A 22,167-nucleotide genomic window follows, 5' to 3' on the forward strand; every position below is an offset into this window, starting at 1 on the left:
GGAGAACGAAATCTTCAAGAAAGTACGGGAATCCATTTCTGAGACACAACTTGAAGATTGGGTTCGTTTGGATCCAGCTCGCAAAATTAAAGATGGTTTACCTTATTTAGATGACAGACTCTATTTACCATCAATTGAACTTAGAGAAAAAATGTTGAAGGAGTGTCACGAATCAGTCTTGGCAGGACATCCAGGGTATCGGAAGACTCTTGAGTTGATCAGAAGACATTTTTGGTGGGAAAAAATTCAACAAGATACCCTTAATTTTGTTAAGACCTGTGAAGTTTGTGCTAGATCTAAGAATCTCATCGGAAAGCCTTCTGGGTTATTGGAGCCGTTACAGTTCCACCGCGGCCTTGGTACTCAGTGTCTTTAGATTTCATCACGGATCTTCCACAAGATAAAGGGTGTACATCGGTATTGGTTGTAGTTGATTTACTCACTAAAGAAGCACATTTCATTCCAATGAAGGGAGAGGTTACCGCTGATAGTTTAGCTCACAGTTTCTTGCAAGAAGTGGTAAGATTACATGGAATTCCCAGTCAGGTCATCTCAGATAGAGGGTCTCAATTTATTTCTAAGTTTTGGAGAGCTTTTTGTAAGAGATTGGGAGTTGAGGTATGTTTATCATCAGGTTACCATCCCGAAACCAATGGGCAGGTAGAAAGGATAAATCAGGAGTTAAAATATTTGAGGTGTTATCTGCAGACATGTGACGAGTGGGTAGATTTGTTGTGGGTTGCAGAATTCGCATATAACAACTGTAGTAAAGATGCCACCTCTATGTCTCAGTTTTATTTGGAACGAGGTTTTCAACCTCGTTTTCTTAGTATTGAGATTATTAATGATTCAGGAAACCCAGAAGTCGAAAGGAGATTAGAAGTCATGAAAAGAAATTTGGAAAAGGCAAAAGAGGTGTTGGTGGAGAGTAAACAAAAATACGAGGGGTTTGCTGACCGTAAAAGAAAGATTAGTCCTCAATATAGTGAGGGTGATTTGGTGTGGTTATCAACCAAGTTTTTGAGAATTAAAGGAAGAAATAAGTTTTGTCCTCGTTTCGTAGGACCGTTTGCTGATGAAAAGGTGATTAATCCAGTGGCTGTTCGTCTTAAATTACCCAGTCATATGAAAACTCATCCAACTTTCCATGTTAGTTTATTAAAACCTGTGGTTAAAGGAACTAGATTAACACCTACTCCTTCAGCAGTTGTGATTGAGGAAGATGCTTCCGAAGAATTTCTGGTTAAGAGAATTCTGGACTCTAGAAGAGTAAGAGGAAAGCTACAGTATCTCATTGATTGGGAGGGTTTTGGTCTTGAAGAGCGCACTTGGGAGAAAGCAAGTGATGTGCATGCTCCTCGTTTGGTTGAAAGATTCCATAAAAAATTTCCATTGAAAAGTGGCCCAGGGACTGGGCGTTAGGAGAGTCAGGTTGGAGCGACATATTCTTTACATACAGTATCATATACTCATTTACATTGGGTCAGTGGAGACACATATTTAGTATAGAAAGGTTTTGGGAAGTTATTATGGGTTATATTTTTAAACAGCCAATTTTGCCCTTAACCTTCATTGCCGTCTATGGAAAATGCCGCAAGCCAAGATGGAGGTTCTCAGTCTAAATTCTAATTGGCTGGAGATTGTTTATAGGGAGGACAATGAACATTCTAAACTGCCTTTCATCGTCCTTGCCCAGCTGAGAGGTCGTGTGCCTTGCAGCTGCTGCTTAACTTGTTCAATGGTGACAAGCTTCAAGCAGTTGAGCGGAATATCTGAAAGTATAACAGGAGTCGTGTATGGAGTTTGGTGGAGACATCGACAGGAGTTAGAAATTTCCAATTTTCTGAGAAAAGAAGTTTTCAAGTCTCAAACACAAGATAAGTGACTTTCCATTTTTGATGAACTTGTAAAAAGGTTATATTAATTTAAAGGGATTGAATTCGCAAATCTGTATCTAAATAAATTGAAGCGCGTACGTTTGTTTTCATCTCTACGTGTCATTTCAAACTAGCGCGTGAGTTTTTTTCCCGTTACTTTGAGCCTGCGCGAGTGTCTCTGCGCGTGAGAGTGAAGCGCGAGCGTGAACTTTGGACTCGCGTTTACTGTTCATATACGCGAGGGTTTTTTCTATGTGATAAAATAAAAGCGCGTGTGCGTTTACCCGCGATTTGGATTTTCAGCGCGTGTGCGTATTTCCCGCGACTTGGAGAAAAGCGCGTGTGTTTTTTCCCGCGGTTTGGATTTTCAGCGCGTGTGCGTATTTCCTGCGACTTGGAGTAAAGCGCGTGTTTTTATTCCCGCGGTTTGGATTTTCAGCGCATGTCATATTTCCCGCGACTTGGATTAAAGCGCGTGTGTTTTATCCCGCGGTTTGGATTTTCAGCGCGTTTGCGTTTTACCCGCGGTTTGGATTTTAGCGCGTGTGCTGGCTTTCCACGTGAAGATTTCATCGCAAGTTTAAAATTCGTTCCTGAGTAAAATACACTCTACAAAGAAAATATAAAAACAAATACAAGAACTTAAAAGAACTTCCTTAAACTTATTTGAAGAACTTTAGACCTAGTTCAAGAATCTTAGGGTTGAGCAGACGAACTACAAAGTTAAAAATTACATTCATGGACCTACTGAGAAGGCTGAATGATCTATAAGATTCTGGTCCACAAGTAAGGAAGTCTTGTCTGCTTATCACTTCTCTGGGCATACTGAAGAGAAGTACCAGGTATGTTTTTTTGACTATTTTAGTAAAGGATATAGAGTTCAAGGTTAGTATAGTAACCCTTGAGTAATGAGGTGTATTGCATGATTATGTTTTAACTACAGGTGATGAACCAGCAAGTTGATAGCTTCCAGCCTGGTGTTTGTTTCTTTGTCCCTTCCCCCTTTCCCCTGAAAGTGAGGTAAACTGAGCAGTTACATATATGTCAGCTCAAAGTGCCACATTTTGGGTGGATTGTCGGGGGTTCAGCAGCTTCTGCAGACACCAGGTTCTCAGCATGACAGAATTCACCACTCCAACGAACAAAAAGCAAGCTCAGCAGTTTATAGGACTGTTTGGGTTTTGGAGACAGCATATTCCGCATTTAGGGCAGATATTGGCCCCCCTCTACAAGGTGACACGAAAGAAATATGAGTTTCAGTGGGGGGAAGAGCAGCAGAAAGCCTTTGAAATGGCAAAAGACACCGTGCAGCAGATGCTTGATTTATGGCCCTTGAAGGAAGGCGAAATGGAATTAAATGTGTCTGTACAAGACAATTATGCTAAATGGAGGGTGTGGCAGAAACAAGACAGGAAACGTGTGCCATTAGGGTTTTGGAGTCGTAAGTTGCCCGTTGCTGGTAACTCATATACTCCGTTTGAGAAGCAATTGCTGGCATGTTATTGGGCTCTGGTTGATACCGAGAAGATGACGTTGGGCCATGATGTATTTATGAGACCTGAAATACCAATCATGCAGTGGGTACTGAGCTCTCCTAAAACGCATCTTATAGGACAAATTAAGTGGAAATGCTATATTCAAGACAGAGCCAAATCTGGAAAGGGTGGAGTAGCAAAGCTACATGAGCAAGTAGCCAACATACGGCCCTCAGATTACATACCACCGGAAGTGCCTGAAAAACGTGAGTCTCCCGTGAAATGGGGAGTAGCTTACAGCAATTTGACCGTGGAGCAAACAGAGCATGCTTGGTTCACGGATGGTTCAGCTCGATACGTAGGAACTGAGCGGTACTGGAAAGCAGTGTCGTACAATCACAAAACAAAAAAGATGCTGACAACGACAGGGAAAGGAAAGAGCAGTCAGTTCGCAGAACTTTACGCATTTTACCAAGCGTTGAAACAAGAGACCCTTGGTCAGTGTTATGTGTACACAGATTCATGGTCAGTGGCGAATGGATTGGCAGTGTGGTTGCCAACTTGGCAAAAGAATGGATGAAAGATTCATTCAAAAGAGTTGTGGGGAAAAGAACTGTGGCAAGATATTGCAGAAATGTTGTTACAAAGTGAAGTCACTGTATATCATGTGGACGCGCATTGTGCCACAGATTCATTAGAACGTTGGTTTAATTCTGTTGCAGATGAACACACCAAGATTTCCTCAGTGGATGTAGAGGCTCGGGAAGACGATATGGAGGGTTTGGCCAAATGGGCCCATCAGAAATGTGGGCACCTTGGAGAAAAGGCTACTATCAGGTGGGCACAAGCTCGTGGAATCAGTCTTCCTTTAGAAGTAGTGAAAACAATCATTTTGCAATGTCCTGTGTGCCAACACCAATTGCACAGACCTATACCTCAAATTATTCGAGGCACATTGAGAAGAGGGAAATGACCAGGTCAAATTTGGCAGATTGATTATATCGGTCCTATGTCAATCAGCAGAGGTTGTCAGTAGGCATGCACTATTGTGGATACATACTCGGGATATTTGATGGTTTTGCCGTGCAAACGTGCAACCCAATTGAACACCATCAGGTTGTTAGATCAGATTATATTACATTATGGAGTGCCTTTGCAGATTCAAAGTGACAATGGGTCACATTTCAAAGGCAAATTAATCCAAGAATTTTGTCAGGAAAAGAGCATTGAGTGGATCTACCACGTGCCCTACCATTCAGCTGCGGCAGGGCTAATTGAACGAATGAATGGGTTACTGAAAGAACAGTTACGCAAATCTGGAGATGGCAGTTTGGCAGGCTGGCGTGATCGTGTGTTTGATCAGGTACAAGTGTTAAACAATAGGCCTGTGTATGAACATGAAACTCCTTTGATGCGATTAATGACAACTACTTTACAGGTTCAACCCAATTCAGTCAGAGAAACACTATTATACTGGGAAATTACTCCAGGTTCTTTAGCTCCCTATCGAGCAACTCCAGAGCCAGTAGGGGTAGACTTGCATTCCCATGAAGAAATCAGATTAGATCCAAGAGGAATAGTTGTAATTGAAACAGGGATTGGAATACAGATTCCACCAGAGCATATGGGATGGATTGCCCCTAGATCTGGCCTAGCATTGAAGGGAGTTCAAGTGTTGGGAGGGGTAATTGATGCTGATTACCAAGGCGAGATTAAAGTCATCCTAATGAACAGTGGGGATCAATTGTTATCAATACATAAGGGTGATCGAGTGGCCCAGTTGATAGTCATTCCTATTAAGTTGTCCATGATTAAGAAAGTGGAGCCTGCTACAGTGTTAACTACCCGTGGGGATCGTGGTTTTGGCTCTTCAGACAATATGGTACCCTGTGCAAACATGTGGGTGGAAAAGCCAAGTGGCCCACCAGTGCCCGCAGACGTCATTGCATTAGGCAAAGATCAAGTAGTTCTAGTTATGGAGCCTGGTAGAAAGAAATGGCAATATGTACCCGCAGACAAATGTTACCTGAGAGAGTGATGTGCAACACTGATATCTCTTTTCTGGGTTTGCTTTGTAGATCCTGGGTCTGGTTGGTGTAACTGTGGCACTAAATGGACTCCATTTGGGCGAATTAAACAATCTGCTGTTACTAGCGACAAATGCCACATCTGTGCCAGTGATCAGGGGGATACTGATAGTGATGAATAATGTCCCCAAGCAGCCCTATGCCAGTGCCAAAAAGCCCACCAGACCGAAGACATGGATTCGTGAAATGTGACAAACACACCAGGAGCAAGTGACAACAACTTTGATGCCATCCGTGCAAGAGTCATTTGTAGGAAGACGGAAACACTCTCCTATGATTACCCAAGAGGAGCATATGTGGATATATTTGGCACAGCAAGTACTGAACATATCACACTTTTGTCTCACTGATGTTCCCAATGCTGAAACTTCATTTACTACGTGTTTAGTAGCGGTGCCGACGCCTGTTCTGGTTTTAAAGCACACATTCGGCGTCACACATTCTTTAGTTCAAGACTCAGACATTAGACAATCTTTTTCAGTCTACGAATACTGTCGGTTCTGCCAGGAGACTGACAGGAAATGGAGAAATTTGACATGTGTTATTACTTACAATATAACTCAAGGTGATGTGTGTTATATTATGACATGCAAAGCACAAGAAATTGGCAAATACTGACAAATAGAGTTGACCAATCAGTACAATCACACTATGTTCGAGAGGCGACTATGTTCGCGAATTTCACGCAAATGCACCAGTGTAAATAACACTATGTCCTGCAATCATACAGAGATAACTGCTAGTCATTTGAATCATGTGAAACTTCCAACAGGATGGCTCTTTTCATGTGGTAACATTACATATACTTATATTCCCAATAACATTTCAGGAGGTCCATGTGCTTTAACTCGATTAGGACTGATGATGTTTCCTTTACACCCAGCGATAACTCGAGGTAAAAGGTCAGCTTTTGAATCCGTAGGTCTATCTCCTGACTGTGATTCACATGTACATTTGTTATCAGAAGCTGAGGTTCTAGCATTAACCCTTTCATTAGTGGGAGTTTGGGGTTTAACTGCTGGAGGTTACAAATCTTTAGCGTGTTTAGTAGTTAAAAGTCTTAATCATACTTCGCAGGCTTTAGAAGAATTACTCCTTGATAGTCAAGTTATTAGAAAAGCAACTTTGCAGAACAGAGCTGCTGTTGATTATCTATTGCTAAAACATAATTTAGGGTGTAATGCTTTTGAAGGTATGTGTTGTTTTAATTTAAGTGACCACTCACAATCTATTGAAAGTCATATTCGAGGTTTGAGGGATCTCATTTCTCAAGTGTCTCAAGATCGTAATAGAAATTGGTGGGATTGGTTATTTTCATGGATACCTGATATTGGGGGTAAACTGCGTTACATTTTTGCTTGTATTTTTATTATACTGTCTATTATAATTGCTTGTTGTTGTTGCATTCAATGTATTCCCAATTTAGTATTAACCTTTAGTAGGTTTCAGAGACCGGTTCCTGTGCCTCCAGGATATGGAAGATAAATATCCAAAGGGTGGAATTGTTATGCTTGATTTATGCTTGATCCAAAATGGCGCGGGTGCAAATGCATTCTGGGAGCGCTCGGAGCCATGTTGGATATTTACTTCATAACGCAGTGAAACGCTGGACACATTTTTCTGAAGTGTTAGATTCACAGTGCTGAGACAAACATGCTTTTCCAAACCTGGTATGCGGTTAAGGCCATTTCTGCTGGGAAAGCTAACGTTGTTATGGCTTACTACTGTTCTCCGTGGAGCGTGTTTTTAGGGAAGGGAGACCCTGCGCTTCTTGGGGGGAGCTCTCGATTGACCCAGCTGGCAACCAACGGCTGTTCCTCAACTGCACAAGTGCAATTTCCAGAATGTTCGAGAATTAACTCCCCTTTGTGGAGTGTGTATATATGCGGAAGCCCGGAGGGGGTCAGGTGAGACTTCAGCCGTAGAAGGATGCTTACGTCCGCCCTTTCTGTGAGCTGTGGTGCTCTCAGCCTGGCTGTTCCCGGGGTCTTCCAGCCGCTTCTGGACGAGATGAGGAATTCTGTTACGCTCACGGTGATGTATTTCTTTATGACTTCTTTACTTATTCTGTGATTTATGTCCATGTTATTCTTGTGAGTTATTTCTATGTATGCATACGCTTTGAATAAATAGCCGTAAAAAGCTGGTTATCTTCTAAGAGTGCGTTGTTGTGAGTTATTGTGTCTATCTGTTTATTGTTAAAAGTATTGCTCTATAATTGCATTGGTGATTTATGGTTGTTCGGTGCACTTTTCGGGGGAGAGCAATACAGCCATTTACAACTAATCCAGAACAAGACTGCAAGACTTGTCCTAGGCCTCAAGCCCTGGGATTGTATCTCTCCAGCCCTGAAATCAATTCACTGGCTCCCAGTGGATGCAAGGATTACATTTAAAACCCTCTGCATTGTCCACAAGGCTTTCTGGAGCCTTGGATCAAAATATTTTCAACTATCCCTCTGTAAATACCTCCCCTCTCGAGCCCTTCGCGCCTCTACTTCTATGTCCCTCAGAGTTAGTCGCTTTGCAAAGAAACGAGCTGGGGTAGATCTCTGTTTTCAGCTAGTGCCTCCATTTGGAACAGCCTCCCGGCCACTTTAAAACTTGAGGAAAATCACCTCCAGTTCCGGAAGCATCTAAAACCTTCCTCTTTGCCTCTGCCTTTGCCCCCTTCTCCCCTGTTGATCTGTTTCTTCTCCTAACATCGTGCACCTGGCCACTCTCTGTCATTCGGGCCCAGGTTCCTGCTCACCCTGCCACCCTCCTGCACTGCCTGCAGGCCACCCTCTGCACGAGGGTTCTGTATCTGTACCCATACAGTACCCCTCCCACTTTTTTTCTGCAATTATCAGATATACCTTATCTGACCAACTTTCACCTACACTACCATGGTTTTATCACCCTTATTTATTTATTTAATGTTATATTTATTCTGTTTTTCTCCCCTATGCTCCGCACTTCCACCCCCCTTCCATGCACTTGAACCCTTTTCCCCTTTTCCATGCACTTGCGCTTTCTTAGATGTCACTGGGCCTAGTAAGATCGCTGTTTCATTTTTTGTTCTCCCTTGTCCCCCTCCCTTTTTGCCTGGTCGCGCTCTGATTCACTTGTGTATGAGAGCGATATAAATGAAATATCATTTATTCATTCATTCACTCAAATTTATTCCCCGACAGATTGCACCACCCCGATCAGAAAACGTGACAGGCACCACAGTTGATTCCCCACCCACTCAGCCGCTGCTGCCAGGAGAACTTGCCCATGTGTGGTCCTTTGTCCACAGGTGGAATAGCCCCCGATTCAATGTACCGTTTGAAGTGTTGTTTTCCACTCCTCTTGCAGTGAAAGTGAAGGGTCTCTGTTATTGGATCCACCTATCCGATGTTCGGAAAGCATCTTCAGACTCTGCACCAGCACTTTAAAACACTGGTAGTGTGCATCTACCTCATTTACCTTCTCACTGCCTGTAAGGTAGGAAATGATGCAGTCACACTGTGCGTGACTACACAACACTTAGCTTCTTGGTATTAGGTAACCCACCTTTTGGTATAGGTCTGTACTACACATGTTGGTAATGTGACTGAGCAGCCAGGCCTTTTTCAAGAGGGTAAATGTGAGCTGTAGAGCTGTACCAATGAAATGCGTAAATACAAGTAGCCAAGTAACACTTACACTCAAGGTTTCAGTTATAGTTATTTATTTAATTAACATCAATTTTTAAATAAGCGTTCTTTAAAAGGCAATTCATGTAACAATGTAAATACACTTTAAAACTACTTTTCAGATTCCGAACAAGTTAGTGTATAATCTTTGGATATACTTCTTACACAATTTCTACACCCTGAGGTGACATCAATCACAAGGTCAGTAATGGCATTTATATATCACACATAGTTATACTTTACAGATTCTGAGGTTGTAGAAAGGAAAATGTTAAAGGAAGGAAACAGGCTAAACAGGTTCTCAGTATATGTGAGGACACTTAAATCTTCCAATGAAATCAAGACAAGCCTGTCCCAGCAGTAACAGTTTAAAACAAGTTACCACCTATGAGGGACAAACAATATCAAAGTCAATGGGCTAGAAGAGTCTGCAGGCAGCCAGGACAGCCAAAGTCAATTTGAAACAGTCTATAGAGCTGAGGCACTTCTTAAATCAAAGTCTTGCACAAAGTCAGAGAGTTTGTTAGACAATCAATTGTAGGATCACAAGCTGTTAAACCTGTGAAAAGAGAGTTGGAATCAATTCTAAAAGTAAGCTACTGCAATTCCCAACTGAGAAAAGCACTGCTAAAAGACAACGAGGTACGTACCCCAAGTCTAAACAGTAACTCTGGTTTGAAGAAGAGTGCTCCAGCTGGATCCTGTCCTGCTACAGTCGTGCAGACCCCGTGTTCCTGAGCCTCAGTCATAGGGACAAGAAGGAGGACGTCTGGAAGGCTCCTGCAGCGGTACTTGGGAGGTCGTCAGCAGCTATGGGCTCTTTTTGGTTCAGTGGCACTTCACGGTTTCAGTGCTTAGCAAACAGCACTGTTGCGGATCTTCGATACCGGTTGGGCTTCCTTCACTCCTTGGGTCCTGCACTCTGGTGAGGGGACTCGAGCTCTGGTCGTCCTGCTTCTGGAGGATCCTTAGGAGACTCCTGGAGCTTCTAGCCGGATTTCAGACGTTGCACTCGACTATGGATTACTCGACCCCTCGCATCAGTTCTTGCAGCAGCAAAGAAGTACAGCCAGTCTGGGAAGATGGTCCAGTAAAGGTTGTCTCAGGGTTAGTTGGTCCCACTAACCCAAGGGAAGAAGTTGTCCCATCCGGTGCATCTCTGTCGTCGAATTGAAAAAGAAGTTTCAGCACAGCAGCAGGGCTTCACCTGGCAATTCAAAAGGTCCAGGAGGATGCAGCAAGCTTCATTCACGGTTTCTTTGTCGGGTTTTTCTCCCAGTGGTCGACTCTGCCTCTAGTCCCAAAACCCTCGCCTTTTAAGCAGGTTTCTCCCATTCATGCACAGCCTAGGCTGTCAATCACACAGCAGGGTGGTTGTTCTGAAAGGACAGCCAGCCAGCCAATCAGGACTGGTTGCCTTCAGGCATTCCTAGAGAGAAAGGACAAGGGAGTTTCGGGACCCTCCCTCGCATCCTGCCCTTCCAGACACACTGGAGCCAGAGGCGGGCTTCAGGCTGAAGCCCGCCAAAGGCAAGACAAACAAAGGGCTTCAATATGTTTCGACGCACAGAGTAAACCCAAGAAAGACCTCACAAACAGAAAATGGTGAAAAAAGAAGACGAGGTCCATTTGGACAAAATGGTCACCCATGGGTGCTGTACTGCAGTTGAGGGTTCAACCTGCGGTAGAAACGCACAATGGTAGGAGAAATAAAACCAGTGCCACCAGCCATTTAAAGTAGTGAGGGTAACATAAAAATGTTACATGAGAATGTACGATAAGGGGCTACTGGGTAACCCCCAAGCACTCCACATAAGATGGTGTGTGCTGGACCTACAAAGAGAAAAGGTAAGTAAAGTCAATTTCACTTTACTGTTCTTGGGAAATCTTATGAGAACTCCAAAAGGACATCTCTGTTACACTGCACTGAAGGTGCCGTGGGTCACCATGCAAAAAGTAGATGCCTATGGAGTTTTTCAGACCCCCAAAACAGTTAAAACACCAAATCCAAATCAGGTCAAAACAGATAAGAGAGTGAGAAAAAGGTCTTGCTCAATCCAGGGTTAAAATGAAAAAGTGCTTAAGTGCTGGGGATCTCTAAGGTTGAAGGGAATTAGTGCAGAAATTAGAATTCTCCCTAAAACTGCCAGCATTCAAATTTGAACTACCCCTCACCCCCACACAAAACCAGTGCATTAGCACAGCTGCTAAAAACGTTTACATAGGGGGGGGGCGCTCTCTTGCATCTCTCTCTCTCTCTCTCTCTCTCTCTCTCTCTCTCTCTCTCTCTCTCTACACCTCTCTCTCTCTCTCTCTCTCTCTCTCTATCTCTCCTTTTGTGTACATACATTTTGCCTTTCAGATTTAAAAAAAAATGGAACCAGCGCTCTCACATCATTCGCTATACAATATTAAGCAGTGTACTTATAGTATTATGCAGAGATTTTCATATTCATATATGTGTGCAATGCATTTTATAGCAGGTGTATTCGCAATTTCAATGTTTATTTAGGGGCGTCTTTTATATTAAAGGGACATATGAAAGAGGGGGTGGGGGAAAGAAAGAAATTACAATACTAATGTAAATAATAAATCAAACATACACCCAAATGAAACTGAACATTTATTTTCCGCAGGGCCCAACTTTACTGATCAATATGTCAACAATTCTGCACATGATAAAAATGCACCGCCTTGCACTGGATTGTTAGAATATATTGCTAGGTCCCTACTGTTTCAAAGATTTTCTAATGTGTTTTATGACACAAACTTCACCCATGTAGATAATATTAATACTGTTATTAATGGATACATAGGTGCACCCAAACGTATGAAGAGACAAGAACGAAGGACAAAGTATGACGCCTACCACAGGCTTGGTCTTGACGCCATAGTAGATGTGCGTCATCCTGAAATGTCTAATAGTTGGTACACGGACATAAGCTCAGTGGGGAGGAACAAAGGGAATGGCAGTTGTTATGTGTGTTCATTGATACAGCATGCGTCAGGGGCACCCAAGGTCTTAGTGCCACAGGAAGTACCAATTCTAGAGGCGCAATGCCTAGTACATCTTGCTCTATCTAGGCTCAAACGGGGCAAATGCATGAAATGATCCTACCTGGTGATACATAATAACAAATGGCAAGAAACAACAGTAAGTGCATGGGAGAGGGTCTGATCAGAAGGCAAGGCTTACGCGTATTCGTATTGTGCAGGGTGACAACAAACTATAGCCAAAAATTAAGGTGGAGGACCTTGGGAGTTGCTGATCTGTCTGAGAAGCAAGTAAAGCATGTGAGTTAGTGTGACATCGGCTCTCCCCATGAGCACACCCTTGTATCTTCCAGGTGCTTGTTACAACGATAAAATAACATTGTTTGGGAATAGCCAATTCATTGTTAGGCCACCTTCACCTTGGAAGACGAGCCCAGCAGTGCCCACGTGAAAAGAGATAGACAGATGAAGATGGACCAATAGCCTAGTATCCCATATGGAGCAGGCCCTATTCCTCTTTGCTTCTGCCTTCGCCCCCCCTCTCCCCTGCTGATCTGCTCTCTCTTGGCACTGTGCACCTGGCCACCCTCTGTCCCCTGGGTCAGGTACCTGCTCACCTTGCCACCCTCCTGCACTGCCTCCCGGCCACCCCTTGCACTGCGGACTGTATCTGTACCCATACAGCCCCCCCTTTTTTTCTTCTTTTTCTGCACTTATCAGACTATCCAGTCTGCTGCCTTAAACACAGCACTTGCCACTTGCTGACTACACTACCACAGTTTATTGCCTCAATGTTCTATTTATTTGTATTTATTATTATTTATTCTGCTCTGCACTTTCCACTCTCCCCCTTCCATGCACTTTTTCCCTTTTTCCCTTTCCCATGCACTTGCGCGTTCTCAATGTCACTGGGCCTAGTAAGATCGTTGTTGTGTTGTGTTCTCCCCTGTTCCCCTCCCTTGCCTAGTCGCGCTCTGAAACACTTGTGTACGAACGCGATACAAATAAAATATCATATCATATCATATAGGGCCCTCGCCAATCTGTAATGTAGAATCGTACTGCTTGTCATGGCGTCATCAGTGACATCTTTTGTCCTTATATTGTGCTGCACGTCCCTACGGACCCCAGAACGTTCGACGGCAGCAGAGTTCTTTGCTGATGCATTTCTATTTTGTAGAAATAAATACTTGTTATCCTTGCAAGTGTGTCTTGTGCCTTTTTCCCTAGCAGGCTGTGTTTTTTCTAGTGTGAGTGTGCAGGGGTGTGCCTTCACTAGTTTCTGCGCTTCACAGTGGCAAGCCGCCTCTTCCAATTCAAAATCTTCCCTTTTAGCCTCAAGTTCGCCTCAAAGCATTTACAAAATGCCTTGCCCCGCATGCAGCACAACTCTGAAAATTAGTGATCCATGGCTGCCTGTTGGCTAAGGGAAAAATCACCCAAAATGAGTCTAATAGAACACAAAATCAGTGTAGTTTCTTGTATTCTTGCCTTAAAGTCCACCAATGTGATTGGACTCTGTCCAGATTCACTTTTACCCTGTGCGACAGTGTTGCCATGGCGGCTTTTCATATTCCGGAAGGCGAAGAAAGGGACGGCTTCCTGGCGATCATTAAAAATGTTAAGGAGGCAATGGGAGAATGTCTTCAGTCAGGGTTGGATACTGCTGACAGCATCAGCATATCCGTGGCTGCTAGCACAGTACTATGCACATTTGCGTGGTTGAGGAAGTCAGACATTGCACCGGATGTGCAGGCTGGACTGCTCAATGTGCCCTTTGATGGCTCCAGGTTGTTTGGCAGCAAGGTGGATGAGAGTTTGGAGAAGCTGCAGACCTTGATGGAGGCCATTAGACAACCTCAACACCCCTACTCAGGCTCATCTTCCTGGAGAGGTGGGTCCTTTTGTTTCTATTCCTCAATTGGAAGAGGAAGAGGACAGGTCGGACAAGGGGCCAAAGAAAATTCCCTCGTGGTGCATGAGGAAGGTGTGTTAAATCAGCAACTGCAACCCTCAGCCACTGCTGCAGCCGCATCCAAGCCACTCCGAGGCCTCGACCCACAAGACCCCCATAGGAGGCCGAATTTCTCAGTATCTGAACGAATGGTGGGGCATTACTTCATATGTATGGGTATTGGAAACGGTAGCCCAAGGTTACTGCCTTCCTTTTCAAAAAAGGCCTCAAGATCATCCACCGGATACAACTCTGCCTAAATTCCAGATCCGCTCCTTGTGCAGGAAATGTTAACCCTGCTAGAGAAAGGTGCAATAGAACATGTACCTGTAGCGGAGAGGAACAAGGGTTGGTATTCCCCTTATTTTCTGATCCCCAAGAAGGACGGGGGATTGACCCATCTTGGACTTAAGAAAATTTAACAAGGTTCCTCAGGAAGGTTCAAGATGGTTACCCTTTCTCAGATACTTCAGGCTCTCCAACTCCAAGACTGGTTGGTATAATTGGACCTTCAGAATGCTTACTTTCACATCTCAAGCACAGAATGTACCTGAGGTTCGCATTTGGCAGTTCTCATTATCAGTTTCGAGTTCTGCCATTCGGTCTGACCTCCGCCCCGAGGGTTTTCACCAAGTTAATGGCAGTGGTGGCAGTGAGTCTCAAGAGAGGGGGGATTCACATCTACCCCTACCAGGATGATTGGCTGATCATGGTCTGTTTACCCAAGCAAGCCCAGGCACATCTCAGTATCACCTGCCAACCGCTTCACAGACTGGGCTTCTCCCTCAATTACAAGAAGTCCCACATGATACCATTCCAAAGACTCTAATTTATTGGAGCAGTTCTGGATACCTCCTCAGGGAAAGCCTCACCCCCCGAGAAGAGAGCTCAACACATTCTGCAGATGGTAACAAAATTCCAGAAGGCACAGCATCTTCCGGCCTATCAATTTCTGAGGTTGCTCAGTCTCATGGCATCCTGCATTTTCCTTGTGCCAGAGGCTCGCTTGAGAATGAGATCCTTTCAATGGGCTCTAAGGACACAGTGGTCACAGTTCTCAGGGAATATGTCAGAGCAACTGCAAGTTCCGAGCAGAGTTGCTCAGGACTTTCTATGGTGGCCTTGCAAAGACCATATTCTCAAAGGAGAATCTTTTTGGCAGCCATGGCCAGAGATAACAGTAGTGACGGATGCCTCACTCACGGGGTGGGAGGGCAGCCCACACCAATGATCTGACAATCAGCAGTCGTTGGTCTCCATCGGAGTCCAAACTACATATCAGCCTTTTGGACCTGAGGGCAATCAGACTAGCGCTGAAGGCCTTCCTGCCCTCTGTACGGGGAAGGAATGTCCTGATAATGACGGACAACACAGTGGCCATGTACTACCTCAAAAAGAGAGGAGGTGTAGGGTCAGTACCACTGTGCAGAGAGGCAATGCAGCTCTGGTTCTGGGCAATACAAGAAGGAATCTCTCTGTCGGCAGTTCACCTAGCCAGAGAGCAGAACACGGCGGCAGCCGCTCTGAGCAGGCAGAGCACAGTCTCCCACGAGTGGGAACGAGCTCAGGAAGTCCTTCAAGAGATTTTCACCATTTGGGGAACACTTCAAGTGGATCTGTTCACGACCGTTGCCAACTGGAAGTGTGAGCTGTATTGCTCAAGGGAATTTCCCCCAAGAGGAGATCTAGGAGACGCGTTCGTAGTGGACTGAGAATTTCCACTCCTATATGCGTTTCCTCCATTCCTCATCATTCCTCACATGATCAGGGGGTTGAGAACGTTTGGGAAATCCATTATCCTAATTGCTCCGGATTGGGCCAGGAGGATGTGGTCCCTCTGCCCTCAAATACATCTTCCACAAAGAGAGGATCTTCTCTCACAAGAGGAAGGTCGGGTTCTCCATCCAAGGTCAAGACACTCAGCCTTCACGCATGGTTTCTAAGAGGCTGAGATACAAGGATTGGGACCTCCCGGATGACGAAATGAAGATTTTGCTTTCGGCCAGCAGGACAGCAACCAAATCCTTATACCGGTGTTGTTGTAATAAATTCAACAACTGGTGCAGAGATAATAATGTGGATCCATTCCAATGTGAAACACCTATGGTGCTCTCCTTCCTGTTGCATTTAGTCAATCTGGGGCTCCAGATTGGAACCATTAAGGGATACCTGGCAGCGCTTTCCATTTTCAAGCGCTTCTCAGAAGAGGTTTCTTATTTTAAAATACCATTGATTGTGCAATTCTTAAAGGGGCTTACTAATGTATACCCTGCAATTCCATTTAATGTTCCTGTTTGGGACCTAAATCTTGTAGATCAACTTTTTATTGGGTATACCGGTCCACAATTGGGCCTTGCAGTCACCAAGCAAACAATATCCAGATGTATTATCTTGGCTATTGGAGAGTGTTATAGGCTAGCAGAAAAAGACCTGCTGGAGGGCCTAAGGGCTCATTCCATAAGGGGCATGGCAACCTCTGCAGCTCTCAAAGGGGTGTCCCAATTAATATTTGCTCTGCGGTCACTTGATCTACAATCCATACCTTTGTTAAACATTACTGCCTAGATTCTACCTGTAGTCAGAGAGGACTTTTCGCAAAAGCCGTCCTCCATTCGGTCCATGATAAAATCAAAATAAATTGATACTCCCACCTCCAAAACAAACGCTGCTTTGGGAGTTTATCAAAGATGAGGAATACATGGGAGGACACAATCCATTCGAAGAACAAGTTACTTCCTCCTGGTAACGTTCTTTCGATTGGATGTTCCTCCCACGTTTTCCTCATCGCCCCTCCCAGCCTACCTCCTGTACAATTTACGTGTATTACACTCTATGCTTTCTGAGAGCTTACGGTCTTAGGTACGTCTGGTAATTCCTCTAAAAAGAGGAAAGAAAAACAGAACTGAAGCCAACGGGCGCTGCATGCGCTATTTATACTGATGATGACGTTGACGATCGACGGAGGCCCTCGAGGGACATCGACGCGATGACACTGCATACAGCGCACTCTGTCAAGAACCTTTTTTTCCAAGGAGCAAAACTGGATAGATATATATCAAAGATGAGGAGCATGTGGGAGGAACATCCAATCGAAAGAACGTTACCAGGGGTAAGTAACTTGTTCTTCTCATGCTTGAGTGACACTTTAAATCAAACCGAGGTTGTGTGCTGTGCAAAATAAAAGTTTTCATTCTAAAGTGAATCCTGTAGACAAAGTGGTCCAACCTCACACCCTCTATTTTAGATACACACTCAAACTTCAAAACAGCAGTACTTTACATTTAGATTGGAAGTAGCCATAAAATAAGAACGTCATATGTGAATTCAATGTTTTTTCTTTTTCTTACACTGATGGCAACCCTTGTCCATGGTGTCATAGAAAATCAAGTAAATTATATATTATAACATTTTTCTTTGATTCCAGCACTTGTCGATGGTGTTATAGAAAATTTAGAAAAATATATTGTACATTTCTCAAGAGAATATTTGATATTTATGTTTTAAAAAAGTGATGCTGGGAAACGGTAATAGATTTGATGTTTATACTGGAGATGATTATTGTCTAGAATAGTTATTCATATGAATGGATGTTTGTGTGTAATGTGGCTTAAAATCTTAGTGAGAAAATAGCAGACAGCCTGGGTTTACTGTCAGTGTCTTTAAGACATATTTTGGGTGATTTGTCCAGCATGACGTAAGGGGAACACCTTTAATTTTGATTTAATATTAGAAATAAAACAGAATATAAAGATAAAAAATAGGCCTGTTTCTTATCCCAGAATTTTGGAAGTGGGATTCCAGTGGTTTAGGGAGTACGATCAGGGGGCAAATCTCTGCATATTGAATATGCAAATTAGATCAAAATTGTTCACAAGCTTCTCCACTGTTGTTTGATTTTTAGTTGTAAGATGTCTTGACAGGGTTGTTAATGGTCTGGATTAGCTGGAACGGTGTGGGGAGATTGTTAACAATGCCAGTCTCCCATACTCCTTCGCATATGTGTTATGTGATGGTCCATTACATATTATATGAACTTTAATGTGCCTGCTTAGGAACAATGTCCACATTTCATTAATGCATTTGATCAGATATTCCATTATTTTCCATAGGCCACACACACTATGTAGATAGAGACATTCACAACCCCAAAGGTTTGCTACTGAAGTACAGACACATTCCCCAAGTGTCCCTAATTAATGCCACATTGATTATTTGTTGCTCTGTGAGTGTAACCAGCCACTTGTTCAATGGATCCAGTTAAATGGCATATGATCAGAGCCTATGTAGGGGTGAATGGCCAATAGTGATGATTGCACTGATAAAGCCTATGGCCGATTAAACGGCTATGCATTGTCATCTACCAATATTTGTACAAAATCGGGTTCACATGCAGAACAACCCCAGCTGCTATAATGGAGAATTTTGTCTGGATCTTCCAAAAGACTAAATGCGCTCAAACAAATGTTCATCGGATTAAGTTCTGTAACGGTGCCCCGACATCTACCTGGATAATCGATTGCTGTCCCTTTGACCCTGCTTAGAATCCCTGTTAGTTATTTTTCAACCCTTGCGATTTAAGCAATATGAACAATATTTTTCAAAAAATATTTAATCTCGCTTTAATTAGCTTTAATAGCCGGGTGTTTGTGCCACTTACCAATCAATGCTCATTACCATGTTGCAGTCTTAATTCTTAAAACAATATTTAAAATAGATTAATTTGTGAATTATTGCAGTTAAACACCAAGGAATTACTCTTCCTATAATGTCATGGAATGGTCAGCCGTCATTTGATGTCACTTCTTCCACCGCTATGATTTTGAAACCACTGATGGTCTGCTTCCTATCACCTTCGTTCAGCTGTATTATTTATTAATGTATCTATTTATTTATATATAAGAAGGAACAATGCTCTTTTGGTCATCAAATAACATACAGTAGATAAGAAATCAGATTTTACAGGAAGCATTGAGCTTCTTACAATGGGGTGAGTTTCAGTGACATTCTGACCAGGTTGTGGAGGGGAGAAAATGGAATAGTCAACGCAGACAATACTTGGGTGAACTTACAAAGATTAAGGACAATCAACGTTAGACATTTTTAAGTGCAAGTAGGCGGTACGGCCAGCTGTATTAGGGATGTGACTATGATGGATGAAGTGCTAGAGTGGAGGCAGAGAAAGTGAGGCACATTACAGGCAAGGGACAAATGTTAGCTAGAAGGCAGATAAGAGGTAGTTTAGGAATGTGCTCAAATGACAGACTAAGGTTACACTCCTGCAACCTAGAGCTACTATCCCTGTTGGAATGTGATGGTTTGTGAGTGTTATGGTCAAAGTAATTAGAAAAATTACTGATAACTAGATGCCAGTGACATTGTTTGCAGGGATTTAGTCTGATAAAAAAATGTATTTTGCATCTCTGTGAACTCAATCTAGAACTAAACATTATTAGCAAGGTGTAGTTGGATTTTGTTGGGGGGTATGGTTTCATGGTGCACTGCGATGAAGCAGTCGTAGGCATATTCAGTTTGATTTTAATGTGTATTTGCACATGGCTATTCAAAATGGCAAATGCAACTTTCCACACACTAGTTGTTCAGTTGGCGAGTGGTTGTCAGTGAATATTTTCCTGCCCTAACTTGGTGCTGTATGCTATAATTCTGTGTTGCAAAACAGTTTTGGACCCTTATGATATCATATGATATGGCATTTATAACGCGCCTATGCACAAGTGTTTCAAGGCACGACGAGGCAAGGGCGGGGGAACAGAGGGAGGACAAAAAAACAACCATCTTACTAGGCCTAGTTACATTGCGATCGCGCAAGTGCAGGGGAGCTGGGGGAAGAGAAGTGCTGAGGGGGAGGAAGGATGGGCAAGTGCAGGTCATGGAATCAATACAAGTAGTGCAGCCAACAGGTGGCAAATGTGAGTGTTAAGGTACAGACAGCAGGTGTCAATAAGTGCAGGAAGGGACTGTAGGGTTACAGATACAGACCACAGTGCAGGGGATGCCAGGAGGCAGTGCAAGTGTCCAACTGGGCGGGTAAGGACCTGGGCCCAGGTTCAGAGGGTAGCCAGGCAACCAGTACAGTATCAGATAGGAGATTAGCAGGGTTGGAGAAGAGAGAAGGCAGAAGCAAAGAGGAAGGTATTGAGATGCTTCCAGAACCGGAGATGGTTCTGCTCAAGTTTCAGAGAGGCATGGAGGCTGTTCCAAAGGGAGGCGCCAGCCAAAGAAAGAGATCTGCCCTCAACACCTTGCTTGGAGAAGGGACTGACCCTCAAGGAGTTGGAGATGGAGGAGCGAAGTGCTCGGGTAGGAAGATATTTCCGAAGAGAGAGTTGGAGTTATTGTCGTCCCAGACCCCAGAAGGACTTGTGGACATTGCAGAGGGTCTTGAACTTGATCCTTGCTGCCACTGGGAGCCAGCAAAGATATTTCAGGGCTGGAGAGATATGATCCCTGGGCTTGAGGCCAAGGACAAGTCTTGCAGTCCTGTTCTGGATGAGTTGTAGAGGACGGAGAGTAGAGACAGGTAGATTGCAGTAGTCCAGCCTGGAGAGAACCAGAGCTCTGGAGACAGTGAGCTTCTGGGGGAAGGCGAGGAAGGGAAGAATACCTCTCAGGAGGTGCAGCTGGTAGTTTGACTTCTTAGAGATGTCAGAGATGTGAGGAGAGAAGGAGAGTGTGGAGCTGAAGATGACCCTGAGGTTCTTAGCATCACAGGTGGGAGCAGGAAGAGGGCCCAGGGTGGGCATCCAAAGAGTGACGGGAAAGGAAGGTGCAGGTGAGCCGATGAGGAGGATCTCCGTCTTACTGGCATTAAGGCAGAGATCATTGGTGACATACCACTCCTGGATTGCAGACAGACAATCTGGGATGAGAGAGGGTGAGGAGGCGGCTGAGGGGAGCCTGAAAGCGAGCTGAGTATCATTTGCATAGCACTGAAAGTTGGAGCAGAGTGCAGCTATGCGGTGGGCGATAGGTACCAGGCACTGGTGTAGAGCCATGGAGAAAGATTAGACCCCTGGGGTACACCACAGGTAGAGATTGAGATAGAGGAGAGGAAGGACCCAAATTGGACCTGGGAGGGTCAGTCAGAGAGGAAAGAGGTCAGCCAGGCCAGGCCCTGATCGGTGATACCAGGTTATCACAGAGCTGGTTGAGCAGGATGGCATGGTTGACTGTGTCAAAGGCAGAAGAGAGATTGAGTAGGATGAGGACAGAGGGGTGGTTCACATCCAGGTTAAAGGGCATTTTATACTGCACAAAACCATATATGTGGCCTCAATATGTGGCCTCAATATGAATATGGTGGTCAAAATAAAAACATGAGCCTCATTACAGTGTTTGAATGGGAAAAAAACAGAGTTGCTGATCTTTGGCTCACGGCAGACTCGAGACAAATTAGGCCAGGAATATGAAAACTTTCAGATCAGGAACTTCACAGTCAAGGTCCAAGAAAAGGTGAAGACCTTGGGCATTACCCTGGTAGCGTCACTTAATGCAGAGTCACATGTCCGCAATTTAAACAAAAGTTGCCAATATTATTTGCGCCTGCTTAGTCACATCAGACCGTTTGTGAATGAACAAAACAGCGCCACTATTGCTAGTGCCATTATTCTATCTAGGCTGAATTATGGAAACAGGTTAATGCATGGAGCAAACACGGGATGCATCGCAAGATGTCAGATTATCCAGAACAGCGCAGTGAGAATCATTAGGAAGAGAACTAGAAGGGAGCATATAACATCAGATAGGAGAGCCCTTCATTGGCTGACAATCAAGTAACGGATCACGTTCAAAGCCATGACCCTGGTCCACCGAAGAATCCATTGGCAATCTCCAGCATATCTAAAAGATCTGATCCTCCCATGCATACCAGGTCGATCATTGAGATCAGAATCTAGGGGCCAGATTGTCTGCACAGCGTTCAAACGCACTAATGGGCTAGGGAGATCTTTCCCAGCTATGGCAGCCCAAGCATGGAATGGATTACCAAATACCATCAGATTAGAGGTTAACTACCTGGCTTTCCGGAAAGCCTTGAAGACAGCCCTGTTTAAATAGCTACCACAGTCCTCCCCAGAATAAAATATTAAAGCAGCTGGTTGTC

At 44.0% G+C, this 22,167-nt stretch overlaps 1 protein-coding gene across 8 annotated transcripts in view; it reads right to left on the minus strand.

Moving 5' to 3' along the window:
- Positions 1-22,167, minus strand: part of CHD5 (chromodomain helicase DNA binding protein 5) — a 2,731,226-nt gene that overhangs the window by 680,678 nt on the left and 2,028,381 nt on the right. The gene's annotated exons all lie outside the window — the stretch shown is intronic.

Source organism: Ambystoma mexicanum, chromosome 8, assembly GCF_040938575.1.
Source record: "Ambystoma mexicanum isolate Mex_15411 chromosome 8, UKY_AmexF1_1, whole genome shotgun sequence".
NCBI lineage: Eukaryota > Metazoa > Chordata > Amphibia > Caudata > Ambystomatidae > Ambystoma > Ambystoma mexicanum.